This window comes from Podarcis melisellensis (genome assembly GCF_964234715.1).
Source record: "Podarcis melisellensis genome assembly, chromosome: 5".
Taxonomy (NCBI): Eukaryota; Metazoa; Chordata; class Lepidosauria; order Squamata; family Lacertidae; genus Podarcis; species Podarcis melisellensis.
Window position 1 is genome coordinate 13,284,387 of NC_138537.1, and position 22,303 is coordinate 13,306,689.

Genomic DNA, 22,303 nt, shown 5'->3' on the forward strand with positions numbered 1-22,303 from the left:
AGAGGGAGCACCATGGTGCATCTGCAGCAGCACAATCGGACACTTTCATCTGCCCCTTATGCAACAAAACATATTGGTCTCTACAGCCACAGCAGGCACTGTAACTCTCTAATGGTTTGACTTCACTCTCAAAAGTGCACTCGTCCATTGTCTCCCAAGACAAATGAATGCCAACAGGCTTGAGGCTTGTTTGAACCTAGTGCATACTACTTAAAGCCATGTTTTACAAATTTGGCCTTATTAAATTAACTCCTTTTTTGTTGTTGTTGCTGCTGCTGTTGCAACTATAAGTGGCATCACACTCTGCTATTTTATGGATAATGTTGTTGGACATTATTGAATGTGCAATGATGACTAAAGGCAGTAACGAGATGACGTGTTGATCAGTTAAACCTGTGATATAGCAATTTATCTTTCCCAACTAACACCTCTAGAAATATCTAGCATGGTTACAGGCATGTTGCAACAGTGGCTGAATTAATAGAGATACAGATGTTCTGCTGCCCATGGCAGAGTAACATTTATGGGAGCTAAATTCCTAACTGGAAAATACAATAGGTGATCTAGAGACTGAGCACTCTAGTCTATAACAAAGCTTTTGATTCTGTTTGGCTATGTTTTTTTGTTCTTCTTTTTGGTTGTTTTCCTGTTTTGGTGTTCAGGTTCTTAAGTTTGTTACTATATGGTACTTTTGAGTGCTGCAAATAAAATGGTCCATGGGTTGAGAAGGTGCTTGATCTCAGAGATCGTGAGTGGACATGGGGAAGAAAATGGGCAGCCTTGAGTGATGGGAGAGGCAGTACAGAAAGCTGCCTCGAGGATTTGGGGCTCTGCATGTTCAAAACTTCAAACTCTGCTCTATTAACTGCATGAAAAGACAAGCTTCCAAGAGATTTGGAGTGCGTGTGGGTGACGCTGTGGGTTAAACCACAGAGCCTAGGACTTGCCAATCAGAAGGTCGGTGGTTCAAATCCCCATGATTGGGTGAGCTCCCGTTGCTCGGTCCCTGCTCCTGCCAACCTAGCAGTTCAAAAGCACATCAAAGTGCAAGTAGATAAATAGGTACTGCTCCAGTGGGAAGGTAAACGGCGTTTCTGTGTGCTGCTCTGGTTCGTCAGAAGTGGCCTAGTCATGCTGGCCACATGACCCGGAAGCTGTACGCCGGCCCCCTCGGCCAATAAAGCGAGATGAGCGCCGCAACCCCAGAGTCGGTCACGACTGGACCTAATGGTCAGGGGTCCCTTTACCTTTACCTAATACCCAAGTAATATACAATTAGAATTACTAATATCCAATTACCCTATAACAAGTGGGAGGCATGATGCAGGAATGGAGGTTTCTCTAGATTAATGGTTGTTCTTTTTTCTTTTTGAATATTTTATTAATTTTGCAGTGAAATAACATTGACCAATAGCAATGAAACCTATAGAGTGTTACATGCTTATGTCACGCACAAATAAAAAAAATAAAAATTGAGTGAGGACACTGTCAAGTACCTAAATCATTGAATACATCACCGAGGCTTCAACTATCCATGACATAGCCTCTCTATAAGTAAGCATGAGTGGACAGAGGTCTTACATTAACTTCACTTCTATTTGCATAGTCGTCAAGGCTTCCGGGAATCCAATCCCTCCTATGGTGGAAACCAATAAGTAGAAAAACAAGAAGAGTTCTCACCAGTCTTTTATTCAATATTCAGAGAGAGAGAGAGAGAGAGAGAGAGAGAGAGAGAGAGAGAGAGAGAGGTAGAAATGCTGTCTCTCTCAGATAATGGAGTTGCTCCAAGTAAAGTCCCACCCCCTCCGTTTCTTCTATTCTACCTCATCCCTGCACCAGCTAATCTGAGCTTTCTGCCTCTGAGCTTTTTGTTCTACTACTCTCAATACATGCCATGTCCTAGGAGGGGGTTCAGGAATGCTGTCTAAAGACACCAAGCCTGTCAGCTGTCTCTCCCCTGGTGCTTCTTCTTCCTGCTCCTGCTCACCCCCCCATGTTTCCCAGTTCCTTCCCTCTGCAGCCTCTGAACTATGACCTTCTGCAAACCACTGTTCTAAATCTATACTGTCTCCCTCTTCTCCACCATTCCTCCTCTTCAGACCAGTCCCTGACATCAGTTGATATATGGGGAACCATACTTTATAAAAATGGATAAAGGTTAGTTTGACTTCTAACAAGCCTCCTGCGTTGGGTTAGATGGTTGGAAAGATCCAGATAACAATTTTTCCCTTGCCATCCTTTCAGACATGGTCCTCTGGAGTCTACCCAACAAAGGCAGATGTAGAGGAACACGACCGATTTGTCCAATAGAAGGCAAGAGGTGGCGGTGCCAGATTTTGGCATTGCACAGGGTGCCACTGACATTTGAGCACCAAGGTCTGCCAGTGTACCCAGTGGGGGACAATTTCTAACTTGGTAGTATTAATTAAACACCATTCATGGTTGCTACTCTGGGACCCAAGCAGAGCATTGACACTCATTTATACTAACCCTTATTTCAGCAGATGAGCCTGAACACTGTATCACATTCCAAACAACTTAAGATTGGGCAGCCCTGTTTAGGGAAGCTTTTAATGTTTGATGCATTACTGTATTTTAATATTTTGTTGGAAGCCGCCCAGAGTGGCTGGGGAAGGCCAGCCAGATTGGCAGGGTATGAATAATAAATTATTATTATTATTATTATTATTATTATTATTATTATTATTATTGGATCAGAAATGAAAATGCTATAACAACAACAATGTATGAGGGCAAGGGGGAATAAGGAACTGTGGAGGGTGTTGTTGTTGTTTTTTAATAATGTGAAAACCCTAATAAACTTTGCATTAAAAAAACATCATTAGTTAAAGCCAACATTCAGTATTGACAAATATACCACATTTAAATAAAGTGGATTAATGCATATCTTAATGGTCTTTAGGTAAGCTTTTTGGACATGCCTTGTTAATGTGCGACAAGGAAAATGCCGATCTCTTGAGATTTAAAATAAATTGGCTTTAGAGAAAACAAATGTGCTACATACCCAATGCTGAGCTCCACATTAAGTTCTAAGACTCAACGTCTGAAACAAATCTTATCTTTATAACTTGAAATTTGGCAGTCCCTTTTTTTAAAAAAAAAAATCATAACTGTTAAAAAAAATCAACTGTAGCTTGTCGAGGCAGTTTTGTAGTCAGGCAGGATATAATAATAGTTTTATAACCTTCTGTGTCTTCCATCTTCATGTTTTCTATCATGGAACATAGGAAGCTGTTTTATACTGAGAAGGACAACTGGACCATCTAGCTCAGGACTGTTTGCAACAGCAGTGACTTTTCAGAGTTTCTGACCGGAGACTTTTCCAGCCCCCCGCCCCTAGTAACCTAGCTGATGACCAGCTCGTAATCATTTCCTGGGTATGTGAACACCTGCCAGCTCCATGCGCCATCAGTCTTACACAACTCCAGGCAGTATGATCTACACTAATTCTGGCACCAACCAACCCTCACAAAACCAGCTCCAGCCCACACACCCACTCAGCACTCATCAGCTGATAGTCGCCACCTAGGCTCTCGCATTATCTGGCACATCCAAATACAGTACCCAGCTTCCACCTAGGTCATTGGGAAAGATTGGAGGTACAGAACCTGCAGTCCTTCAGACTTTGTTAGACTACCGCTCCCATTACTGGTCACAATTGACTATGTTGGCTGGGGCTCATGGAGGTTGGAGTTCAACAACAGCTGGAGAATCACAGTTTCCCCCATGCATGGGGAATGTTACTTCACCCAACACTCAAGCCAACTCAGTTCCACACTCAAGTAGCCACAACAACCTTTGTTGTTTAAGGTAAAGACCTGCCAAGGAAAATGAAGAATATAGTTATGTATGTGACAACAGCAGCAAGAGTCTTAATAGCACAAGGATGGAAGAATGAAGAAACCCCGACGAAAGAACAGTGGCAAGAAAAAATGATGGACTATGTGGAACTGGCAAAATTGACGCATAAACTACGTGACAAGGACAACTGTGACTTTAAAGAAGAATGGGAACCTTTTACAAAGTACTTAAAGAAACAACAAAATGAACTGGACTCCTTGCAGGTTTTGAAGTAGGGGGGAGAGAGGGGCAGTATGTGGGGGTGGGAGGGGAAAAATGGGGGCGATATAATTGTTGAAATAATTTGTTATGTGAAAATAATCAATAAATGTTTTTTTAAAAAAATCTTTGTTGTTTGATCTTTGTTGGAAGCCACCCAGAGTGGCTGGGGAGGCCCAGCCAGATGGGCGGGGTACAAACAATAAAGTATTATTATTATTACGGCAACCCAAAGTGAGGGAAATACCCTTTAGTGCTATCCCTTTGAGGTCAACCTGCTGACTGCAGCTTGTTCTATCCTCCTTGTCCCAGACACATGGGAATCATGGGACAGGAGAGGCAGTTAGAGATGGCTTCCATATTTTTAGTCCCATTGAGAAGGGTAAAGTGAAGAGGGGTGCCAGCGGATTATGATGCAGAAATGCAGTCAGAACTGCCAAGGAATTGAATTAAGAAGGTAATAAGATTCCCTTACATTTGGCAACCTGGGCATGTTTTGGGATTTAGGGAGGCTCTGCCAGAAGGCCCTCTGGAGTCTATACACATTACAGTGGTACCTCAGGTTACATACGCTTCAGGTTACAGACACTTCAGGTTACAGACTCCACTAACCCAGAAATATTACCTCGGGTTAAGAACTTTGCTTCAGGATGAGAACAAAATCGTGGTCCAGCAGCGTCGCGGCAGCTGGAGGCCCCATTAGCTAAAGTGGTGCTTCAGGTTAAGAACAGTTTCAGGTTAAGAACAGACCTCCGGAATGAATTAAGTACTTAACCTGAGGTACCACTGTACTTTTAATTGAGCAGTTTTGCTTACACAATGCCTAAATATTTTCCAGCCCCTTTGCATTGTTCTGGTCATCTTCTCCTCACCATGAATGAAGAGGTTCCATTTGATAGGTGTGGCTCTCATCCCTGAAATTTGTGAGTGCTGCCTTTCCAAAAAAATAAAATAAGAAAGTAGACACAACAGGTTTATAGCACATGCCGCTTAGGGCATCGTTCTCTGCAAGAGATGCGCTCTGACTACCAAGGGAATCCTCTTCCAAACAGTCTTTTTCAAGCTACTGAGAAGCATTTCCGTGGTTCTCTCTAACCTATTAACACTTTATTTGGAGGCAATAATTGACTGTTAAATCCAAATTGTTGCCATAAAAGCATTTAAAATGCATTTTATGAGCAATTAAAAATTATACTTGAACAAGCATTTTAAAATGAGCATTAATTGACAAGATCAAATAAGCAATCTAAAAATGCAGCAATCACGGCACGGCTTGCACCCCACTACGCAAGTCCCCAAGCAGAGGGGCTTGAAAGCAAAACCCCATTTATCTCAATAAAATTTCCTTCCATGCAAGGACAAATATAGGATTGCACTATCTTGCTCATACTACAGAAGTTCTTCTCTCCTCGTCTCTAAAAGCTTATATGAATTAATAATATTGAACAACAACAACTATTTATCATCATCATCATCAATATCTCTAAAGGGGTAGCCGTGCTAGTCTATTGCTTCAAAACCAACACAGGCCCCATATGCACTATAAATTTAAAGTAATATCTTACCGCCTTAAACCTCACAGAGCTACAATTCCTTGAGTGGTTTAACAATCAAACCATCTTTCCCAGGGGACCCTGGCAACTGTAGCTCTGTGAAGGGAACAGGGGTCTTCTAACAACTCTCAGCAAACTTAACAAATGACAGTTCCCGGGTTTCTTTGGGGGAAGCTATGACTGTTTAAAGTGGTATCATAGTGTTATAAACACTGGTGCAAACTGTATTTTTGTGGGTGCTCAGCACCCACACCGCAGAGCTCTGACATGACCTCCGAGGTGACGTCCAAGGCTCTGCGAAGTTGCATTGGAGGTCTCACAAGACCTCAGACATGACTTCCAAGGCCCCACAAAGCCTTGGAAGCGCCATGATGTCATGTTACATTGTGGGTGCCATTGGGCACCCATAATCCGGGGCCCAAGTCAGGCGCCCCTGGTTATAAATGTATCATGCCAGCAGGGCCAGAAAGTCTTGCAGCACCTAAGAGGCTTCTGCACACCTCCATTGGTCCTGCCACCTTCCTTCAAGGAAAACCAATCTTTAATGGTGAATCGGAACAAATGGTAAGCAGGTTTTTCATGGATTGCAGTTTGTTCCAATTTAGCATGAAAGAGCAGGCAAAACCACTCAGATTCATACCTAGAAAATGTGATTCAAGTGGAAAACTACTTGGACACGTACTTTCTAAGCACGAGTCAAGCAGAAGTGTGGCTGAACCCCTTTAAAATGCATGATTGACATGAGCTTTCATTGACAACACAGGCCCTGCTCACAGGCTTACAATTCAACAGACAAGATATAAAGAGGAAAGAAGAGGAGAGGGAAGAGGAAAAGTAAAGAAAATCCAGGTTCCAGTTTTCACAGAAGTGGATATCTTTAATAAAGTCTTGCACTATCTCCCAGATGAGTTAATCCACCCAACTTGCAGAAATAAATCACACACTGTTGCTACTACAGTGCTAACACCAATGGGAGCGTATTTTAGGCTCTTCAGAAAATTTAAATTGATGGAATTCATTTCATTTCATGGACTTCCGGGTCGGCGCCATCGCCGAATGGCGGGCTCCCTCCGAGCTCCGGAGGGAGCCTGCTCGGCAGGGGCTGGGTCCTACCGCACCGGCGATGCGGGGACCCTTAAAAACCACGGCCACGGAGGCCGTGGACATGGAGACTCGGCTGGCACCGTCAGCGCCCTCTCGATTCGTGAAGGAGCCTTTTTAAAGGCTACGGATCGGGTGCCGGGAAGGAGCGTGGTGCTTTGAGTCCTCTGCTATCCCTGCCGAGCGCAGCCGCATGCCATCCGGCGGAGAGCGCTGACTTCTTCTATTGAAAATTTGGACCCAAAAGAAGAACCCGTGAGTAATTGGAATATGGACTAAAAAGAGGGATAAATTTTTAGAATTTGGAGCGAACGGGGGAGGTGGAAAAAAGGAAGTCAGCCCCCCCCCCCAAATTGTAGAAGAGCCAAAACAAAGGACTGGATAACTAAGATCGAGAGGAACCTTATCTTGCCGAACTAGCAACTTCGCGAGGGAAATTTATAAGATTGAGCTGGAGGAGAAAAGTGGAATTCGTATTAAAAAGCAACCCCCCCGGAATCCCTGGAGCGATTCGTGAAAATGCCTGGAGAAGAATAACGGAGGTTTTGACAGCTGTCAAAGAGCTGTCAAAACGGAAGAATGAAATTGAGACTTTGTTATGAGGACTTTGCCGGTTACATTTGTTATAAATTGGAGATAAATTGTTTCAAATAAGGATTTATAAGTTATTTGGACTGGCGGATGTGATCTGGAAGGGAACTTTGTTATTGTAATCCACCTAGAGGAGCTGAGGGACATTGCATGTGTTTTCGACGGGAAACTTGAACAGTTGGATAGAACTTTTAATCTCCTGGGAAACTGCAGAAATGGAACATTATTTTGTCTACAGAGGCCTACACTTTACTGGAAACAATGGATTAATCTGTTGAAAAATGAAAGGAACATGATGTAATGTTTTGCTCCTGAATAACAAGCCTCTGTAGAGACACTAGAAGCCTTTGGAAAAAGAACATTTCTGTGAGGGAACAGGGAAGTAAAAAGGAGGAGAGTGATTGACAAGAACAAGGAAACAACAAGAACTGGACAGAACTGGAGTGGGAACATTTGGGATATCCAGATTTGACAAGCTTATGGATATAAAATTGGAGTTTATACTCCTGGATATAAAAATCTGGATAGAAGAAATGGGCCCCCTTTGATAGACTCCTTCTATGATTGGACATCTGTAATTTAAAAAAAAAGACCGGTAAAGAACCAGAGGGATGTGGGTTTAGTGAAATGTGGGTTCATCAGGAAGACATTAGAAGTGGAGGGATAGGAGGAACGCAACAGGGAAAGAGGGGAGGGAAATTTGGAATCCAAAGGTTGTAAAATTATTGTTTGTTTTTATTCTATTTTCATCTGTACTATATTTGAAAGGGGGGAACTCGTGGAAGGGAATAGGTCGACCTTAGGGGATGGAAATTTGGATAAATTGAGTTATTGATGATGAGTGTATTTTGGGAATAAGAATTTGTTGAATATTATTGCTTTTTTGGAACACAAGAGGGGGTGGGGAGGGGAAGTCCTGGATATTGGAAAAAGTTTATGAATTGGATTTTATTTGTTTTAATTTGGAAAACCTTAATAAAAATTATTTTTTAAAAAAAATTCATTTCATTTCATTTTTAATTTGTTTGCCACCCTTCTGCCCAAGGCACTTTACGTAGAAATAACAAACTACACAACGAAGATCACGCCTCCTGTAACAATCTGGTTTGATGCAAAAGGCATATGATTACATTAAAGTTATAGAAAGCCCATTCTCAAAAGTATGGATCACAATATCCATGTCTTTCCGCTCCACATATTCTCCCTGCTGAGACTGGATACATAAGAATATTTTCAACTTATCTATGGAAAGGCAGTATCTTAATTGCTTAAAGCGTCGTGTAATTAAACCTACTGACCATGCGCTGATTCAATCTCCATTTTACAACTGAAACAGAATGTGCTTTTGAATATGGAATGAATTCAGGTAAATGAACATATAGTAATGCAGCCGTAATTTTCAAATTTTCCCATCCAAAAAAGGGAGAACACAGATTAGGTAATTGAATATCTAGGCTCTCATGTGGAACAGCGATACCTGTTTCATTTTAAAACATTATATCACACTTTCCCCCTCCACAAAGGAGTAGCTCAAAGCAGCTTTCAAGGCAACACATATAATATTTGCAAGTAGGTATCTGGGAGTATCTGGGGACGCAGGTGGCGCTGTGGGTAAAACCTCAGTGCCTAGGACTTGCCGATTGTATGGTCGGCGAATCGAATCCCCACGGTGGGGTGAGCTCCCGTCTTTCGGTCCCAGCTCCTGCCCACCTAGCAGTTTGAAAGCACCCCTAAGTGCAAGTAGATAAATAGGTACCGCTTCATAGTGGGAAGGTAAACGGCGTTTCCGTGTGCTGCGCTGGTGCCGGCTCACCAGAGCAGCTTCGTCACGCTGGCCACGTGACCCGGAAGTGTCTCCGGACAGCGCTGGCCCCCGGCCTCTTAAGTGAGATGGGCGCACAACCCTAGAGTCGTACACGACTGGCCCGTACGGGCAGGGGTACCTTTACCTTTACCTTTTTATCTGGGAGTTAGCAAAATTACCTGCCGTTAATGGGATTGCACTCCCCATTGGAGAAGTGTGTGCACAGTTTGAGGGCATTCCTGGAACCACTGTTGTCACTTGAGGCTCCAGCTAAGAGCATTGCTGCTTGGCTTTGGGTAATGCACCAATTACCCATGCTTTGGCAAACTTCAAGCTGAACTACTGAAATGCGCTCTATGTGGGGCTGCCTTTGAAAATTTCAGCTAGTGCAAAATGTTGCCACAAGAATGCTGGTGTGGGGCAGCAGGCTACAAGCATAGCACCCCTTAAATCAACTATAGGTAAAGGTAAAGGGACCCCTGACCATTAGGTCCAGTCGTGGACGACTCTGGGGTTGTGGCGCTCATCTTGCTTTATTGGCCAAGGGAGCCGGCGGACAGCTTCCGGGTCATATGGCCAGCATGACTAAACCACTTCTGGCGAACAAGAGCAGCGCTCAGAAACACCATTTACCTTCCCACCGGAGTGGTACCTATTGATCTACTTGCACTTTGACGTGCTTTCGAACTGTTGGTCGGCAGGAGCAGGGACCGAACAACGGGAGCTCACCCTGTTGCGAGGATTGGAACCGCCGACCTTCTGATCAGCAAGCCCAAGGCTCTGTGGTTTAACCCACAGCGCCACCTGCATCCCATTCAACCAGCTATACTGGCTGCCAATTGTTTTCCAGGTCTCGTTCAAGGTGCTTGCTTTGAAGTTTAAAGCCTTAATTGTCTTGGGACACAAATATCTGAATGAATATCTTATTTCTTTTCAACCTGCCCATGCTCTAAGATGAGCAGATAAGGCCATCCTGGTGGTTCCTCAGTATGTGGTACATCGTGTGGGCATCCTGGAAAGAGACTTTTCAGTAGTGACTCCTCATACATTAAACTCTCTCACTACTGAGATAGTGTTATTTAAGACACATCTTATAAGGCAGATATTTGGACCACTACCCCAGCGGTTCGCAGGCTTTTTTATCTGGGCCACTCTTTCAGAATAAAAAATTGCTTGCCGCACACAGAATTTTTTAAAGATAAGAAATACATTGGAAAACAAACAGAAACAATTCCTAGCAGTGCTTGATTTATAACACTATGCAATATGAGCATGGAACACCCAGAAAGTAAAATAAATAAATAAATGCAGCTACATAAGAACATGAATCATTCCCAAAATATAATTTAAAAAGAGCCTCTTATGTATTTACCTTAAGTATGTACACAAACTCAAGGAGAGGCGTGAGCTTGTTTTTGCCAGGTATTCTCATTTATATTAGGTCCAACTTGAGACAAATTCTCATTTCCTCATCAACACAAAGAAGCCTTTCTCCTTCTCTGATCTTCCATATTAGTCAGAATTGAAAATCCCCATTCACAATAGTATGTCATGGAGAACTGTAGAAGAACAGCCAATGCTCTTCTAATTTTGATACTTTACTATGCTGTACAGTGGTACCTCGGGTTACAGACGCTTCAGGTTACAGACTCCGCTAACCTAGAAATAGTACCTCGGATTAAGAAGTTTGCTTCAGGATGAGAACAGAAATCGCGTGGCAGCGGCAGTGGGAGGCCCCATTAGCTAAAGTGGTACCTCAGGATAAGAACAGTTTCAGGTTAAGAACGGACCTCCAGAACGAATGAAGTTCTTAACCCGAGGTACCACTGTACCTGAATGTTTAAATCAGGGGTCAGCAAACTTTTTCAGCAGGGGGCTGGTCCACTGTCCCTCAGACCTTGTGGGGGACTGGAAAACATTTTGAAGGAAAAAATGAACAAATTCCTATGCCCCACAAATATCCCAGAGATGCATTTTAAATAAAAGCACACATTCTACTCATGTGAAAACACCAGGCAGGCCCCACAAATAACCCAGAGATGCATTTTAAATAAAAGGACACTGATTCCCGGACCATCCGCAGGCTGGATTTAGAAGGCGATTGAGCCAGATCCGATCCCTGGGCAAACTCAAACGCCTCTCCTTGAGTTAGTTTGCCTACCCATGGTTTAAATGTTTCTTTGACTGCCCTTGAATCTTCCTGCCACACTTGCCAACCTCTCCTGCCACACCAGTGTGGCAGGCCACACCCTTTGAGAACCACTGCACTACTACAATCTCTGAACAACAAGAGACTCCAGACTTGCCCACACTCCCCCAGAGTTTGATTTCTTCCCAGTATCCCATAGGGGGATTCCCATACAGCCTCTCATCCAGACACTCAACAGAGCCAGAACTGCCTAAGTTCATCAGCATTGATGCTGCTGCACCTTTGGACCACGACCTGCTTGGCTTTTCTTTCCGATTTCTGCTCACATTATGCAACTGCCCACTCTAGGAGTGCGACTGCCATAAGTGGAGCACCTTGTAAGCTCTAAGGAAATGCCGATGCAAATGCTGTTAGTGCTTGCACATGTGCATTTGTTATCAAGTGAAAGGTTTCAGCGCTTCATCAGAAAAATGCATTAAGAAGGCAGGGCGAAGAAACCCGAGGAAAATGAATGTCATCTGTTTAAAGTTTAAATCCAGCATTATCTTTACAGGCACAGCAGCTGCTACGGTGGAGGGGAGAATACCTCGAGATTCTGTACAAGTTAATCAAGTGTTGCTTGTAGGGATTATTAGTTTTTTTGGGGGGGGATCTCTTCAATTGACTGCAAAAAGCACAAAGAAAAATGAATGCAGTCTGCTTGCTCATTATAACTGTGATGGTAGTTGTGGGTTCAAATCCTTCAAATCCCCAATTGCTACAAGGATATCTGCCCACTGGTAGCCTTGAAAGGCATTTTTCTGGTCATGGGGGAGATATCCAGATACCCCAGGATTCATTTGATCCCAAGTTGGTCTCACTACCAGTGAGCAACCAGGCTAGCACAGCAAACTTACTGCCCCATAAGCTGCAACCCTATACTTGCTTGGATGCAAGTACCACTGCACAGAGTGGAATCCATGTCCAAATAACTATGCATTGGATTAAAGTGCCAACAGTCCTGTCTTGCCAAATGCAAGGTGGTTCTTTTAATGAGATTCAGAAGCAATGCAAACACAAGTGAGTGAGAAGATTAAAGATTTTATTCTAAACAGCAAGCATTACATACATTACCAAGCAAGTAATTCGATCTGCCACTGGGAAGCCCTCAAGAAGTGGCAAAGTGACCCCCAGGTAGCCTCAGTTTGCATGGCCCTGCAGTCGATCAGTCCATGCACGACCTTCACAGAACTATGCCCCCAAACCATCAGATTTATAGACAGCTAACCTGTGTGGTTTGCCTGACTGCCTACATGCTACTAGCCAGTGGCGTCACAATGGGGGGGGGATGTGCCCCAGGCACAATGTCAGGGGGGGGACAAGAAGGCACCCCGCGTGGGCTCTCAGCGGTGCAAGCAGCCATCGCGCCACCACCGCATGTGGAGGATCCTCCGTTCACGGCTGTAGCGGCGACGGAGCGATCCTGGCACCGTCCGTATGGTGCTGGAGTAGTGCTGCCGGCAAACCGCTATGTACAGTGCATGCGTGGCATCGCTACGTACAGCACATGCGTCATACGTAGCGATGCCACACATGCACCCTACGTAGCGACGCCCCGCCCCGGGTGTCACGACACCTTCATTCGCCCCTGCTACTAACTACGTATAGGTTATTCATTAGCTAGCCACCTCTCCCAACGTCTCACTTCAAAGAAGGAAGGTATCCAGCACTATTACCGGTACTTCCTTCCACAGATTAGGGCATTAAATGGCTGTTCTCAGCCATCAAAGAGCAGAACAAGAGATAAAGAGAGGAAGGAAACAAAGGCAGGAAGACATGGCCGTGCTAGATCACTATCTCCTCAAAATACAAATACCTTCTGCATCGCCCATTCACGTACCAAGTAGTGGTGTGCAGTGGGATTTTTCCTAGAGGAACAGTTAGGGCCAGAGGTGCCAGCTTGCAAGTGCAATGTGGGAAGGGTGACATCACACACATGATATCTTTGCATCCTGAAATCACATGTGTGAGCACTGTACCTCCCTCTCTAAGCCAGACAGACCTTTTCCAGGCTTTGAGAAGGAGGTAAGAGCCTGTGATAGGATGCTGCAGCCCTCCTACCTCCTTCTCAAAGCTGGGTGGGCTTACGGAAGATGGCAGGAGGGTTATTGGACCCATCAGATCGCCTCCCTCCCTAAGCTGGGCATAAGCTTCCCGGGCTTTGAGAAGGAGATGCCAGGGGAACATTTAGGGGACCAGCCTAGTCCACTGTCCACACGCCACTGGTCCCAAGATTCCCTGCCCCCAAGACCAAGATGGTTAAGAATTCTGACATTGCTCAATTTGTTTTTGGGAGAGAGAGGAGGAGGGAAGGAAGGACTGGGTGCCATATTACTGACAATGAAGTCGTGCAGTGATAAACTCCTGATTGAATTACAGTGGTATCTCGGGTTACATATGCTTCAGGTTACATACACTTCTCAAGGATTTTATTCTCTCCCCCCACAAAAATCCCAACGATTTCTGATCTTCTCCCTTTCCAAGAAATGTGCACGCAGCTCTAATTTGTGTTATCCTTGACATTTAAGGACCTAAAATAATGATCTGTCTCTACATATCCAAAGAACTGCCCTCCCTGAGACCATGAGGTCACCAGTTTAGGGTCTCCATAGGTCACACCATCCTCTGAAATTTGACAAGTCTAGACAGTTCTGTTCTTAGGGAGATTTGTCTGGGCAACGTACTTCAATGTTATCAAAAAGAAATCAACATATTCCTGGTGCTTTTGCCTGGCTGGAATGTATCCCTGAACTGCAATGATGTCTTTTTCACTTGCCTGGATGAAGAGGTGTTTGTGTGAATTGTGTGTATTGAAGCCTCTGATATATGTGGCTGTATAAGTCAAAGTCACATCCATTACTCCACACACTTAGGTATGTGGCCCTCAAAAGACTGACAACAAGGCAATTTGGCCCTGGGCTGGAAAAGGTTCACCAACCCTGTTTTATTGGAACTGTCACATGTCTCTTCTCTCTTGATATTGAGGGCATTTCATTTACATTGCAATGCTATTATATCATGGATTTTTGATTATTTATTTCTTATGTTTATAGCCTAACAGATTAGTTCCCAAGGCGTCTTACAGAAGTTAAAAGCCAACTTACCAATTATGTAATAATCTTTTCTTTTTCTTACCAAAGAACTTTTTTTAAAAAAAGAAAAAAAGAAAATTGCAGCTTGCGCTTTCTGCATTATTTCCAAGGAATTAAACATACAGAACATTTTTCTATAGGAAATTGCACCATAAAAAGAATTACCAAGGATCAGATTTGAGTATCTGGAAATTACACGTACAGGAATATGAAAGCCTGTTCTATTATTTCTTTTAACAAAACAGCTGCTGTTTGTAGCGTTCCCTAAATATTACCTGTAACACTTCAAAACTGGAGCGGGGAATGTTATGAAACATGATCACCATTCCTTTTTGGTCACATTCTGCTACAGGGAATGTCACACTAACGTTGTTACAGACAATATTGCTTTTCTTTGGTTGTTTCCGGAGGAGTTGAGGGAAAGCAGGAGAAAGCCTGAACAGTGTCCCCAAACGGTTACACAGACAGGAGCAAAAGGTCAGGCACACAGAACTTACCCTGGGCCAGATGAGAAAGGTCCGGAACCATCATACGCTATTTCCCCACGTCCACCTGAGAAATCTGAAAAGGGAAAGTAACAAAGACCGTTTGTGACAAAGCTGACACAAAGTACTCCAAAAGGAGCCAAATCAATTGTGACATTTTTCATTTATTTGTAAATGCCTCCTTGGCAGGACACTCACTCAAGACGACAGTTGCCTCTTACGGAATGGAGGAGGTGATGGCGAAATAGAAGGACTCTTGACAGCCGCTTTAATGAGATTCTGCGTTAAGATCACTCTAACACTTTTTCTCCCCCCCCCCCCTGTTCGTTCACTCTTAGTCTCCCATACCCCTAATTTATGGGAGGGGTAGGAAGCTTTCGATGTAGGAAATCCCCCACCTTGCCCTTTTGTCAATTTCCATTTCTAGTTCATTGTGTCCTACTTCTAAGCCCGTCTCCTCCTTCCCTAATAAATAAATAAATCACAAAGCAATATGTCAAGAAAATGTAAATAGTACAGGACATTGATTATCTTCTGGCCCAATTCCACCAATTTTGCTAGGGTGCAAGTTATCTTATTCAGCAAGCAATTCTGCCGCAGAAAATGAGATCTTTGACCTGCTGCTCAGAATTTGCAAGGAACGGACAGCCTACCTCAGTGGCGTAGTGTGGGTTGTCAGCACCCGGGGCAAGGCAAATAATTTGCACCCCCTAACCCGTGGATTTGCGCCCCCTAACCCTAACCCCCAGATGTTGCGCCCGGTGCGGCCGGCCCCCCCTGCACCCCCCACACTACGCCACTGGCCTACCTTGAAGAATAATCAGTGTTTGAGCCTCTTTCTCCCTAGCCACTTTGGGTATTATCATGATTCCTAAACTGCCTGCCAAAACCGTTTGGCTATGATGGAGTCTGTGGGTTTTCATTGTTCTCGCTTGTTATTGGGGAGCTTATATTTCCACCTGGAATTGCTTTTATGAGTGATTACTGAGAGCAAACCCATGCAACATGAACAGCCTTCGATGCACTGCGATTCTAGTGGTTCGGACTCCGTCACACATAGAGAGAAATTACTGATCGCTGTGTGGTCAGGTGGACATTCTGTACCATCTAGAGCAGGCATAGGCAAACTTGGCCTTCCAGATGGGACTACAATTCCCATCATCCCTGACCACTGGTCCTGCTGCCTAGGGATGATGGGAGTTGTAGTCCCAAAACATCTGGAGGGCCGCGTTTGCCTGTGCCTGATCTAGAGATATAGTGGCAGTCCTTGAAATACTAGTCCTGTATGCTTCCAATGGCAAAGTATATTTTATTTACAAATCCCAATTATTAGCTGTGGAAATGGACCCTTTTTCCTCACAGGGGAACTTCTAGGCATTGCATGCCATTGGTGTTCAGTGCTGGAAGAAAAAGTGACATTTAATGGTTTTAATTATTATACAGTGGTGCCTCGCAAGATGAAATTAATCCGTTCCGCGAGTCTCTTCGTCTTGTGGTTTTTTCGTCTTGCGAAGCACGGCTATTAGCGGCTTAGCGGCTATTAATGGCTTAGCGGCTTTAAGAAAAAGGAAACAAACTCACAAGAACTTGCAAGACGAAACGTCTTGCAAACCCATAGGGAAATCCGTCTTGCGGAACGACTAAAAAAACGGAAAACTCTTTCGTCTTGCGCGGTTTTCGTCTTGTGAGGCATTCGTCTTGCGAGGTACCACTGTACCCTGCCCATCTGGCTGAGTTTACCTTTTAATGCTCACCTACATGCCAGCCATAGAAAAGTCAGACGTTTCTGCTCATACCTCTCCCCACCCAGGCCAGAGAGAGACAGGATCACATTACAAGTACACCTTCCAGACAGCCCCCCCTCCATATTTTATTTTGTTTTTATTTGTTGCAATTGTATGTCCACTTTTTCTCCAAGGAGCTCAAGCTGACATACATGGCTAACCCCCCTCCATCTCACTGAATTCTCACAACAACCCTATGAGGTAAGTTAGGCTGAGAGGCAATGAGTTGCCCAGGTGAGCTTTATGGCTGAGTGTGGATTTGAACTCTGGTCTTCAAGGTCCTAGTCTGACACTCTTAACCACTGTACCAGAGTAGAGCATTAAATGCATTAAACTAGTAAAAAAAAACCACCTAAAACTAAAATTATTATACTAAGGGGGAAATTAATTGCAAAAATATGTGTATTGTGAGATATTGCATACAAAAACAAGTATGTTGGGGGGAAATGCAATGAAATGCTGGGGGGCTTTAATAAGTGTTTTTAAATGAAATAAATAATAATTTAGTCAATAGAATCATAGAACTGTGGAGTTGGAAGGAACCCTGGAGTCAGGCAGTTCAACCCCCTTTAATTCAGGAATCCTGCCCTGGTTAACAGCCAAGAAAAAAGCACACCAAGAACTCAAGCCAATGCACAGTAAGTTTCAATAGTAGGAGTGGTCCCTACTTGCAAATCAGTAGTCAGTAGTAACAAAAAACTAATCCATTCAAGAGTATGTATTCTGGTTAACAGCCAGACACACTGACCATTGCACCACAGGCTATAATTTAATTTATTGTGAATAATAATACTGTATTATTACTGTTTTTATTATTAGTTGCTTGTTACTTGGAGGTCTACAAGTCACTTAAAACACAGTTAAATGCACAGATAAATATATTATACTATTATATATAGAGAGAGAAACATACAATCCCCTTAACAGCCATAGGCAGCTTTGGTGGCATGCTAATAGCAATGTGGAAACATGGAGAACTGGACTTAAGATTGGGAGGGGGGTGAGAATCTGAGGGAAACCAAAATGTCCAAGCAGTCCATTGCTACTGGGGTGGGATGTAAAGGGAGAGGCAGCTACCAGGAATGCAGAGTGCTGCCTTCTGCAGCATGCCAGGGTTCCTCTGCAGATGCATTGATGAGGAAAGGACTCCCCAAAAGATGGGAAGTTCTCAAACCACAGCACTTGGAAGTTCAAATGCTCTGGCACAATGGCGACTTCCAAAGCGACTTTTAATTACAATGCCTTTAGACTCCAGGCTTCTTCCAAGGACTGCAATTTTACTCCCTTTAAATCACAGAACATTTGCTAAATATGCCGGGTGCCCCATCCCAAACTGCTTGAACCATACCGAGATGACATTCTTCTGGCATCAAAGGAAAGATTAGTTCTCCAAGCAGTCAAATTATGCTTTATTCAGCCTTTTACTCTAGTAACTCAGTAATAACGCTTCAGTGGGTTGACTTAACATTTCCCCCTTTTCAGCAATAAATTCACAAGCCATCAAGCTGAGACAAGAAGGATGGGTTTCAAGTTCTCATTTATCATTACTTTAATTGGTCTACAATTGCTCCTGACTAATTATTGCCCCTACAGGCCAACTATTAACTCAGTGTGTTTTAAAAGGGATTGGCTTTGAAAAAGTTACTTTGCAGTAACGAGGTTCCATTACTATGAATCTTTCATGCTTTCTCTCTTCCCCCTCCATTCAAGGCTATGGTTCAGTCCATTTGTAATGCCCACTAATTGGCACTACTTGAATAAACCCTGCTTGGAGCTCCTTGTTTGGAGAACAAGAACAAACCATTGTTTGTCAGTTCATACATAATGGCAAACTATGGTTTGTACCACAGAATTGTTCATTATAGTGCCATAACTCTTCATAGTGCTTACAAAGCCTAAACAAGCAAACAGTATAAGGGTGCTATTCAGCTAGGTTTTACTTAGCATAGACCCACTGAAATTAATAGACCTAACTTAAGAAGCAATCCTAAACCTGGGAAGACAGAGGAAGCAACACCAGCTTAAGTTAAACTGGTGTAAAATATGCCAGTACACTGGTACCTTGGTTCTCAAACTTAATCTGTTCCAGGAGTCTGTTCAACTCCCAAAACCATTCAAAAACCAAGGCACAGCTTCTGATTGGCTGCAGGAGCTTCCTGCACTCAGTTGAAAACTGTGTCAGACGTTCAGCTTCCAAAAAAGCGTTTGCAAACCGTCATCAATCTTCCAGGTTTGTGGCATTCAGGAGCCAATTTGTTCAGCAACTGAGCTGTTTGAGAACCAAGGTACGACTGCACAAAACTCCATTCAGGAGTGGAGCCTAAGCTTGGCAGAGGAAAAAATGAGCCTTGAAAATAAGAGTTGCAGCACTTTTTTCATTTGCTTAACTAACACAGGGTTGCCAAGGCACATTGCCGAGCTGAACAGACAGGATCCAGCTTAAGTCTCCTCTATGGTCCTACCCCCACCACTCCCCCCCAGAATGCCCTCTTTTCAGGGCTTTTAGCTGCCTCAGATCTTCCAGGCTTGGATCAGCTCAGCCAGTGAGCCTGGGATGAGGGACTTAGGTCAGCATATCTCCAGCTGAGCCAGGGACTTACACTGGCAAAGCCTGGCTGATGCAGCCAAAGATCCACCACATCCAAACATGCTCATCCCTGCAGTTCTAGCATTAAGAATGTGCCCTAAGAGATGCTCATTAATTTCAACAGGTCTTCTCATAAAAAAAAACCTATGGGGGCACCCTAAAATTAGACACAGGAAAAACAAAAAAGAAAATGAAAGTGGATGAGACATAGAAGCAATTTGCCTTCCTTCCACAACCTGACATTTTGAACCCATCAGTCCCATTCACCATGACCACCAGGGATGTTGGCAGTTTTAGTCTAAACAAGTTGAATGGCACCAAGTTGTGGAAGGCTGCACTATCTTCCCGTTAGTTATAACAGGACAGGAGAAGCCAACATGGTGACCTTAATTCATTGCTGCAACTCAGCTCTCATTAGCCCCACAAGTACGGCCAACAAGAGGGCAACCTAAGTGATAAAGGGTCTGGAAACCAACTCTTATGAGGAACGGTTGACATAATTGGGGATTGTTTAACCTGGGAAAGAGGAGACTGAGGGGGGGGGGAATACAATAGCCATTTTCAAAAATCTTAAGGGCTGCCACATGGAAGATAGAGTGAGCTTATTTTCTCCTGCTTTGGAGGCTAGGACCCAAACCAATGGCTTCAAGTTACAAGAAAGGCGATTCCGACCAAACACCAGGAAGAACTTTCTGGCAGTAAGAGCTGCTCAGCAGTGGAATGACACTGGCAAGGGGTGGCGCACCTCCCTTCATTGGAGATTGGGTGAAGATCACTTCATTGAAGATTAGGCAGAGGTTGGGTGGCCCTCTGTCATGGATGATCTAGTTGAGATTTCTGCATTGCTGGGCTTGGACTGGTGTCCTTTCCAAATCTACAGTTCTATGATTGTATGATAACACATGTTAAATAATGAATGCAAACTACAGGTTACTCTTCCATTTCCTTTAAAAAATGTCTAAAAGCCAATTATAATTGCATATTACAGGGCACTTCCTTTCCCTCCACCCTCCCTTTTCTCTCAAGGACTTGCCATCAAGTGAGAAAGCATTTCTCTACTGGTGTCTGCACTTGAGGAAAGGTTACCTCTAACTCTGAAAGAAGGGCCTTGTTTATTTCCAAGACATCAATTGCCATTTGCTTGTGTTAGGTTCCCAATCATTTATTTTCTTTAAGAAATCAATTCAAAGGGGGTTGAAGAAAAAGAAAAAACCATGAAATTGAGCAGGCAGGTAACCAACGTTTAGATAAGATACATAATTGTGCAGTTTGATGATACAATAACTTTCCCAAGGGATACAAACGACCTGATAATTCAAGACTGGCAATGTCAAAACGAAGGTATAAATTGCACCCTTCTCCCTCCTTCTTCTCCTCTGGGTTGGGATAAATATAATTTCTCACTGCACTGTATGTCTCTCTTTTAAGCCTCAGGTGGTTTTAACTTAATGAGATTAGTTCCAGCAGGGAGCGAAATCCCATGAGATAGGATTAGTATTTTATCTGTTTTCTCCCCATCCAGCACGTTCAGTGTAGTCAATCTTGATGACGTGATGCTATTGTTGCCATTTGGTCCTTGTTTCCAAATGTAACACCATCTCCTAGCTCCATCATCAAAGCTCTGGTAAAACGTAAAGGGCTTGCTTAAAACATGTCTCGGGAGAGAAAGCAGGAACTCTATTATCCTTTCCTCGAAATCTGATGATTCCATATCTCTGTCCCCCAAACCTGTTTTCAATGTAAACATCATAAAGCAAAGCGGGCAGGATGCAATGGAATATGAAAGATACTGCCTCTCTCATCTGTGAGACTTCCAGCTCACACTACAGCCCCTCTGATAGGTTGACCCAGCCACTCTGGGTGGCTTCCAACGTATATAAAAATAAAATAAAACATTATGCAATAAAAGATGCCAGATACACGGCTGCCTTCAGATGTCTTCTAAAAGTTGTGTAGTTCTTTATCTCCTTGACATCTAAAGGGAGGGTGCCACAACCGATAAGGCCCTCTGCATGGTTCCCTGTAACTTCGCTTCTCTCAGTGAGGGAGCCAGCAGAAGACCCTCAGAGGAGGACCTCAGTGTCTGGGCTGAACAATGGAGGTGGAGATGCTCCTTCAGGTATACAGGACCGAGGCCAGTTAGGGCTTTTAAGGTCAGCACCAACACTTTGAACTGTGCTCGGAAATGCACTCAGAGCCAATGTAGGTCTTTTAGTACAGGTTATATGGCCCTGATGACCACTCCCAGTCACCAGTCTAGCTGCCGCATTCTGGATTAGAGTTTCCAAGTCACCATGAAAGGTAGCCCTATGTAGGGTGCATTGCAGTAGTCCAAGCAGGAGATAACCAGAACATGTACCACTGTGGCAGGGCAGTGTGCAGGCAGGTAGGATCTCAGCTGGCATAGCAGATGGAGCTCTGCTCTGGACACAGAATTAACCTGAGCCTCCATGGACAGCTGTGAGTCCAAAATAACTCCCAGGCAGTGTACCTGGTCCCTTAAGGGCACAGTTTCTTCATTCATGACCAAGGAGTCCCTCAGCCCTACTGTCTCCCAGAAACAATACTTCTGTCTTGTTGAGATTCAATCTCAATCCATTAGCCGTCCTCCAGACACTCACACAGGGTATTCACCACCTTCACTGGCTCCAAATTAAATTAGAGGTAGAGCTAGGTATCATCCGCATACTGATGAACACCCATGATTATTTCTTCTAGTGGTTTCATATAGATGTTGAAAAGCATGGGGGAAGAGGACAGAGCCCTGAGCTACTCCACAAGTGAGATTATGGTGGGTTGCTTTACCCATATTTTCAGAAATAGTCTAGTCGCTTTCTTACAGGGGACCAGTGACTGCAATTCTGAAGAAGAAGAAGAAGAAGAAGAAGAAGAAGAAGAAGAAGAAGAAGAAGAAGAAGAAGAAGAAGAAGAAGAAGAGGTGTTTGGGTATCTAGGTCATATCTACATTATACATTTAAAGCACTTTAAATCTTCTTCTTGTTGTTGTTTAGTCGTTTAGTCATGTCCGACTCTTCATG

At 43.8% G+C, this 22,303-nt stretch overlaps 1 protein-coding gene across 2 annotated transcripts in view; it reads right to left on the bottom strand.

Moving 5' to 3' along the window:
• Positions 1-22,303, bottom strand: part of NAALADL2 (N-acetylated alpha-linked acidic dipeptidase like 2) — a 777,627-nt gene that overhangs the window by 725,823 nt on the left and 29,501 nt on the right. For both annotated transcript variants that reach the window (XM_081910933.1, XM_081910934.1), the window contains exon 2: positions 14,907-14,970. The gene's annotated coding sequence lies outside the window, so the exon portion shown is untranslated. The remainder of the gene's footprint in view (positions 1-14,906; positions 14,971-22,303) is intronic.